The sequence below is a fragment of the Bison bison genome, unplaced genomic scaffold (genome assembly GCF_000754665.1).
Source record: "Bison bison bison isolate TAMUID 2011002044 unplaced genomic scaffold, Bison_UMD1.0 scf7180017864526, whole genome shotgun sequence".
In the NCBI taxonomy this organism is placed as follows: domain Eukaryota; kingdom Metazoa; phylum Chordata; class Mammalia; order Artiodactyla; family Bovidae; genus Bison; species Bison bison.
The window spans coordinates 3,119,249-3,127,089 of NW_011495077.1; positions in this window are offsets into that span (position 1 = coordinate 3,119,249).

Genomic DNA, 7,841 nt, shown 5'->3' on the forward strand with positions numbered 1-7,841 from the left:
TTGGGTATTAGTTTTAAAAGGTCTTGTAAGTCTTCATAGAACCGTTCAAATTCAGCTTCTTCAGCATCACTGGTCGGGGCATAGACTTGGATTACTGTGATATTGAATGGCTTGCTTTGGAGACGAACAGAGATCATTCCGTCGTTTTTGAGATTGCATCCAAGTACTGCATTTCAGACTCTTGTTTACTATGATGGCTACTCCATTTCTTCTAAGGGATTCTTGCCCACAGTAGTAGATATAATGGTCGTCTGAGTTAAATTCATCCACTTCAGTTCATTTTAGTTCACTGATTCCTAAAATGTCGACATTCACTCTTGCCATCTCCTGTTTGACCACTTCCAATTTGCCTTGATTCGTGGACCTAACATTCCAGGTTCCTATGCAATATTGCTCTTTACAGTATCAGACTTTACTTCCATCAGCAGTCACATCCACAACTGGGTGTTATTTTTGCTTTGGTTCCGTCTCTTCATTCTTCCTGAAATTATTTCTCCACTGATCTCCCGTAGTATACTGGGCACCTCCCGACCTGGGGAGTCCATCTTTCAGTGTGCTATTTTTTTGCCTTTTCATGCTGTTCATGGGGTTCTCAGGGCAAGAATACTGAAGTGATTTGCCATTCCTTTCTCCAATGGACTACGTTTTGTCAGAACTCTTCACCATGACCCGTACATCTTGGGTGGCCCTACACAGCATGGCTCGTAGTTTCACTGAGTTGATCAGTTTGGTTAGTTTTCTGTGATTGTGGTTTTCATTCTGTCTGCCCTCTGATGGATAAGGATAAGAGGCTTATGGAAGCTTCCTGATGGGAGAGACTGACCGAGGGGGAAACTGGGACTTATTCTGATAGGTGGGGCCATGCTCAGTAACAGAGAAATGATGACCTTCCATAATCTTGTCCTCCCCAGGATACCTGTAAAGAACATCAGACCACCATTTTGGCAAAGGGAGGGGGTGTTCTGACCCTCTTATTAGCCTCCCCAGGACAGAAATTCTGAGTTCATGGTGAAATTGAAAGACAACTTCCTTTTGCCTCCTTTGACATACAAAAGGACAGATGTCTCCCTCATCTGTTTGAATACTCTTAAATCCAGCAATTGGATTCCTTAACCTGGCTTTGAAGTGGGGGTTTTAAGGCCCCATTTAGCATTTTTTCCCTGAGGTTCCCTGTGACACCAGTGTCTTGGCATTGGCCTTCCGCACTCCGGCTGATTGTTGCACATCACCCCCTGAATTGTCTGTGTTTTCAGGCCTCAAGTCCTTGATATCTTGGCAAAGGCCACATCTCCCACCCCACCCCACCCACTCATTTAGGGTTCCCAGGGCTGCCATCTGGAGCAGGCCAGCCAGCCCAGACTAAGTCAGCTCCATTTCCCTGAATGAGCAGATCCAGTATGGGGTTGAATATGGTACATAGTGACCACTGCAGGTTCCTGCTAGAAAGTTTCTTATTTCTGGCACTTGGGTATTAGAGTAGACTTCAGGTGTCTGGGCTTCACTGGTGACTCAGATGGTAAAGAATCTGCTGGCAATGCAGGAGACCTGGGTTAGATCCTTGGGTTGGGAAAATCCCCTGGAGAAGGGAATGACAACCCACTCCAGTATTCTTGCCTGGAGAATGCCATGGACAGAGTGGCATATAGCTCTGGTGGGCTATAATCCATGGGGTCGCAAAGAGTCAGACATAACTGAGCTACTAACACTTTCACTTTTCGGGTGTCTAGATTCAAATACTTCCAGCTGGAAGCTTCTGGCCAGCAAAGTAACAGGAGCAGCCTGAAAAAAGAGAGGAACCGATCCTCGCTGGAGGATCATCCAGGAACACTTCTCCCCCAACACACACACACTCACACACACACTAACAAACATACCCTAACCAGGCTTGTATAACCATCTGCCTTTACCCAACCCACCGTCCCTTCTTCATTATCTGTCATGGGTGGAGCCATTCAGCTCCCTCCTCCTTCTCTGTAGCCCAGGCTTACAGTGCTCTCAGTCCTAGGAATCTATCTCAGATTCTGTGTCCTGCTGCTGGAGGGTCAGGGTTGTCCTCCCAACAGGAGGTTTGGGCCAGAATTAAAGAACAAAACAAGAACATTAAAAACTGCACCGTAATGCCAGGGGAAATCTGTCATCACATTGGGAGTTGTTTTGTTCTAATAACTTCAAATCACGTAGCACTTGCACGACCCTGAGAGCCAGCACCTCCTTCAAGTTGCATCATAGGTGCCTCATATACGGTGCCCTCACCCTGGCCCCACTGTTAGGTTTGACCTATGACATTCAGAGAAGACAGCACAGAATAGGAAGAGGAAGACTTCCAGCTGGAAGAATAAGGCGCAGAGAACAAAGGGCCCAGCGTCCAAAGTCAGCAGTGGAGATCCTTGGAAGGAAGACAGTGGATAAACCTCTTGAATCCAGAAGTCCTTACCTCAATCCAGGTGTTAAACCTTAGGTATTAACATTGCTGTTTGGTCTTAGTTGGGCTTGAAACAGTGTGCCTGGGCATCTTCAGGACATCTTATCATAGTCCCATTCCTGGTGGGGACACAAGGAAAAGTGTCACTGCCCCAGTGATGAGAACGATTCATTCAATCCTCCTTGATGAGTCCTTCCTTAAAAAAATTGTTTTTATTTATTTCATTTTTGGTTGTGGTGGGTCTTCGTTGCTTTCTCTAGTTGCAGTGAGCAGGGGCTGCTCTAAGTTTGCCATGCACAGGTTTTCTCATTGTGGTGCCTCTCCAGTTGCAGAGCATAGACTCTAGGTGCACAGGCTTCAGTAGTTGTGGCTTGTGGGCCTCATTGCTCTGCGGCATATGGAATCTTCCCAGATCAGGAATGGAAACTGTGTCCCCTGCATTGGCAAGCAGATTCCCATCCCTTGTACCACCAGGGAAGTCCTGTTTATTTATTTTGACTGCACTGGATCTCAGTTGTGGCAACATGGGATCTTGGATGCGGCATGTGAGGTTCCTAGTTTTGGTGTGTGGGATCTAGTTCCCTGACTGTGGATGGAGCCCGGACTCCCTGCACTGGGAACAGAGTCTTCCTCACTGGACCACCAGGAAAGTCACCCTGATGGGTCATTCTTAACCTGCCAGTTCTTGATGTCCATCTGTAATTTCTGGGTCACAGTTGGCCCCCTTTCCCTCCCTGCCTTCTCTCAGTCCCAGTGGCCCTCTCTTTGGGAGAAATACAGTGTGTGATGGAAATGACCGCTCTTGGACCACGTCTTGGCAACTGCTAGGTCTCCACTTGGGTCCCTGCTCCTGGGGCAAACAACTGAGAAAACTATGTGAGCTGCAACAGCTCCAGCCAGTGACCAAGGCTCAGTCCTCGCACAGGGCCCTCCCTCCCCACTCACACCGCTGACTGGAAACCAGGCTTTCCTCCCACCTCACCCAAGATTCCCACATCAAATATGGGGTATTGCTCCTCATTGGCTTAACTGCTTTCTCCACGTTTGTGGCTGGCAGTGGCTAATGCATTCAATCTTGCATTTGTTTTCTTAAAACAGGACTTTCAGCACAATAACGTATTTGGCATCTCTTCTCCTTTCTTCATTTCCCAAGATGAGATAATCACAAACACAACTTCTAAAGAAATCTACAACCAGACTTTTCGAGGAAACCCGACACCTCCACAGACAAATGGCGATCAGCCTCAGGTTTTCAATAGGGAGCTTTAGCAGCAGCAAGGATTGTCCATTCAGGGAGAGGGGTGATACCTCTGAGGAATGACACCAGCCAACAAGTTCCTCCCCTCACCCTAGAAGTTTCCCAACCAGCCCTTCATCATTCTGATGGGGTCAGCATTGCTGTCAAAATGTGTTCCTCTCCATCACTCCACACCCTCCACCCTAAGTACTCCCTCCCCTCAGGGAAAGGAAGTCTATCAGAAAAGGTTCTCTCAAACTGAACAAATCGGTTACTTCTTCCCATAAGTCCCCCTCAGGATACAGGTGCCAACTTCAACCCTGATTGGATCTGACGGGCCTTGCCCACAGTGTTCTCTGCTTGTCTCATGCTTTATCTCCATAAGCATTTGAGAGCTCCCTCGGGGCAGGGACCCAGGCTTATTCACCTCCAGGTTCCTTGCCCCTTCTGCTCCTGTACCCGCCCTACATCTTGTAGCTGAAAGAACAATTGAACTCTGGAGCAAATGCCTTAACCCTGGCTGGCAGGACTGGGGTGTAGACAGTATAATAGTCTGGAAGCCAGGACACTAAGGCTCACCTCCCAGCCCTGCCAGGGACTGGCCATGTGGTGGCGGGGGTGGGGGAAGAGTGGGTCATCTGTTCAGGGTCTCTGTCTCTTTTTCCTCCAAAAAAATCCACCTCAGGCTCACCTGCAGCCAGCCACTTCTGAGAGCATCAGGAGAATTTCCCCCTTAGCCCTGTAGCAGGCAGGACTATTGAAGCTATCGCCACAAACAAATGGTCTGCAAAACCAAGAAGGAACTAATGATGGTGGTTGTTAAGTCGTGTCAGACTCTTGCAACCCCATGGACTGTAGTCTGCCGGGTTGCTTTGCCCATGGGATTCTCCAGGCAAGAAGACTGGAGTGGGTTGCCATTTCCTCCTTCAGGGGAATACTCCCTATCCAGGAATAAAATCCTGGTCTCCTGAATTGCAGGCAGATTCTTTACCAACTGAGCTACCAGGGAAGCCCTAAGAAGGAACTAAGTTTGCCTCCAAATTCCCTGCTTTCCCCCAACCCCAAGGTTTTCTCTCCATGGTTGACATAGCATTTGCTACCCTGCGCCCCCTTCTGGTGATAAGTGGAAAGATCCCACGCACACCACTGCCCCCGCAACCCCCGCCCCAGGTCCACAAGGATACTCCTCAATACTTGGAGCTGGAGGAGGAAGTGGGAGGAGAGAAGAGGGGAAAGCAGTGTGGACTGGGGCTGTGGAGGTCAGGGAAGTGTCCAGAGTAATCCTTTTAAACACAGGCAAATTAAGTCATTCCTCTGCTCAGAATTCTCCAGGGTAAAAGCTGAGTCTGACCCAGGTTTCTGAGTCTTTGACTAGGCTTTCTCTAGTTTCAGGGAGGGGGCTATTCTTCGTTGCTGTGTCTGGGCCTCTCACTGTGCTGGCTCTCTTGTTGTGGAGCATAAGCTGTAGGTGCGTCAGCTCAACAGTTGTGGCACACTTGGGCTCAGGTGCTACCCTGCAGCACGTGCAATCTTCCTGGACCAGGGATCGAACCCAGGTTCCCTGCATTGGCAGGCAGATTCCTAATCACTGGGCCACCAGGAAGTCCAGAATGGTTTTTAAATAGGGGCGAAAGATGAAAGTTTGGAACAGTAATAATCACATATACTCTCCCCCACCGCTTATGTATTTAGGGGTTTGCAGGCAAGATTACAGCAGGGCAGATGGCTGCTGTGGGGAGGCAGGACTCCAGATCTCCAGATTCAGAGTCTGTGCCTTACCTCCTGACCCATCTTGTTTCAGCTGCTCCCCTGACATGACTGAAGCCACCTGACCTCAGCTCCTTCTCAAGGTCTGGCTTCTGTATAATTGTAATTCAACCCAAGTGTGAAAGGACAGGTTCCTGGGAAGCAGACTCTAATATGGAGATTAGCACCCAGGAAGTTCATTAGGGATGCTCTTGTGCTCAACACCTGAAGAAAAAAAGAACTGGGCAGAGAGAGATGTTGGGCCACAATACAGGCTCAAAAATGGCCTCAGCCAGCCCCATGGGGCACTCTGAAGCTGGGATGACCTCTTTAGCATTGTCTTGTGTTAGGGCCAGGGCTGGTCTTTTGTACCCAAGCACTGTTCAACCATTGGATGTGGGTCTCCTGGGAAGGGGGAATGGCCTGATCCAGGTTACTCTCTTCGGCAGAAACAATCCCAAAGAAGACTTACAACTGAGAGCTATCTCCCTGCAGAAATGCTATGAGTGTTGGGAACAAGCTCTTCAGTCATGAATGAGGATTCCTGCAGCCCAGCACAGCATCCGTGTAGTAATAGTGATACATGTTTAATTAGCCCTTGTTCTAGGCCTGACTCAGGGTCTCCCTCAAACTCAGTGGGGTCTTAGAAACTTCAGGAACTTACCTAACGCACCTAGGTACAGGTATCGGACTCCTGAAGGGGAGTAAGAGGCCTTGAGTTCTAAGTCAGCTACTGACTCTCTTTGTGACATCGGGCAAGTCCCTGACCTCTCTTAGCCTCAGTTTCCCCATATGTGTATGAAGGTTGAGCTGAGGTCCTTGGTCAATAGTTTGTGGCCTTATGATGCCTAAAATCATGGATGGCAAAGAGTGAAGCCTGCCTGTGCCTCATTCTTGGACCTCAAGGCCCACACCACCACCCCAGAGCTCTCACTTTTTGAACTGTCAGACTCACATCTTTATGGGCAGGGACTACAGGTTGAATAATCAAATACAAGTCAAAATTAGATCTAAGAGACAGTGCGCTCTTCCCAACTCCCCCAAACCTTCCCAAAATGGATTTTAGCTCTTCCCAATATTCATGGTTTCTGCCTTTACTGTATATTTGATAGGCAAGATACTTGGAGGTCGTTCAAGTTACCACCCTGTTTTGTGACATCACAGGTCACACAGAGACATCTATCTCCTAGGGAGTTATGATCTCACATTAGTTATTAGCAGCTCCTGGGGGCTCTCAGTGGGGCTTTTGGAAAAAAAGATAAAAGGTAATTTGGAAGTCTGGTTTTGCTTTGGGAATGGTTTACGCTTTTCTTCTAAGAGGAAACTACCTTCGTTTCTCGGCTCTCCATTTTGACTTCTCATGACCAGAGTGAGATCAGGGAGAATGTGGTGCCCCCACCCACATTTCTAAACTAATGTGGAATGTAAAGAAGGAAACAAGCCAAACAATAGCCAGGCATGATCCTTGAAGTCATAGCGCAAGAGAAGGGGAAGGCCTGCAAATACCGCTTAGTCCATTTACTCCCATGTTAGAGATGGGAAAGCTTTAAAGTAACCAATACATAATAGATAATAAGATGAAGAGCCACTGGCAGACCAGAAATATTGGGAAATTTCTAGATAATGGAAAGCAGGGGGTTTCAGAGTTCCATCTTGATGCTGAATTAAGTAAACTGAGGATTTCCTCCCCTGAATTCAGCCTTGAAGACACTGTATAATGAAAGAGGAGTGATGTATCCCAGAATCAAACTTGGAGAAACAGAAGTCAGACAGGTCCCAGTCTGTGTGGATATGCAAATTATAGGTGGAGAAAGTCAATATCATGGATGGATGAGAATCTAGGGGAAGACTTTCTAGTGGATTTTCTCTCCTCCACAGTAATCTTCCTTTCCACTTCTATGGGCAGAACACACCAATATAACACCAGCTGCAAATGGCAAGGTAACCTCAAAGGCAGTTTTGAAGCCAGTTAGGGTGAGAAATGGGCTTCCTTGGCAGCTACGCAGGGGATGGAGTTTCCATCTCTGGGTCAGGAAGATCCCCTGGAGAAGGGAATGGCATCCCACTCCAATATTCTTGCTTAGAAAATCCCATGGACAGAGGAGCCTGGAAGGCTACAGTCAATGGGGTTCCAAAGAGTGGACACAAAGCAAGAAGAGATAAGAAAGCCTTCCTCAGCGATCAGTGCAAAGAAATAGAGGAAAACAACAGAATGGGAAAGACTAGAGATCTCTTCAAGAAAATTAGTGATACCAAGGGAACATTTCATGCAAAGATGGGCTCAATAAAGGACAGAAATGGTATGGACCTAACAGAAGCAGAAGATATTAAGAAGAGATGGCAAGAATACACAGAAGAACTGTACAAAAAGGATCTTCACGACCCAGATAAGTCACGATGGTGTGATCACTGACCTAGAGCCAGACATCCTGGAAT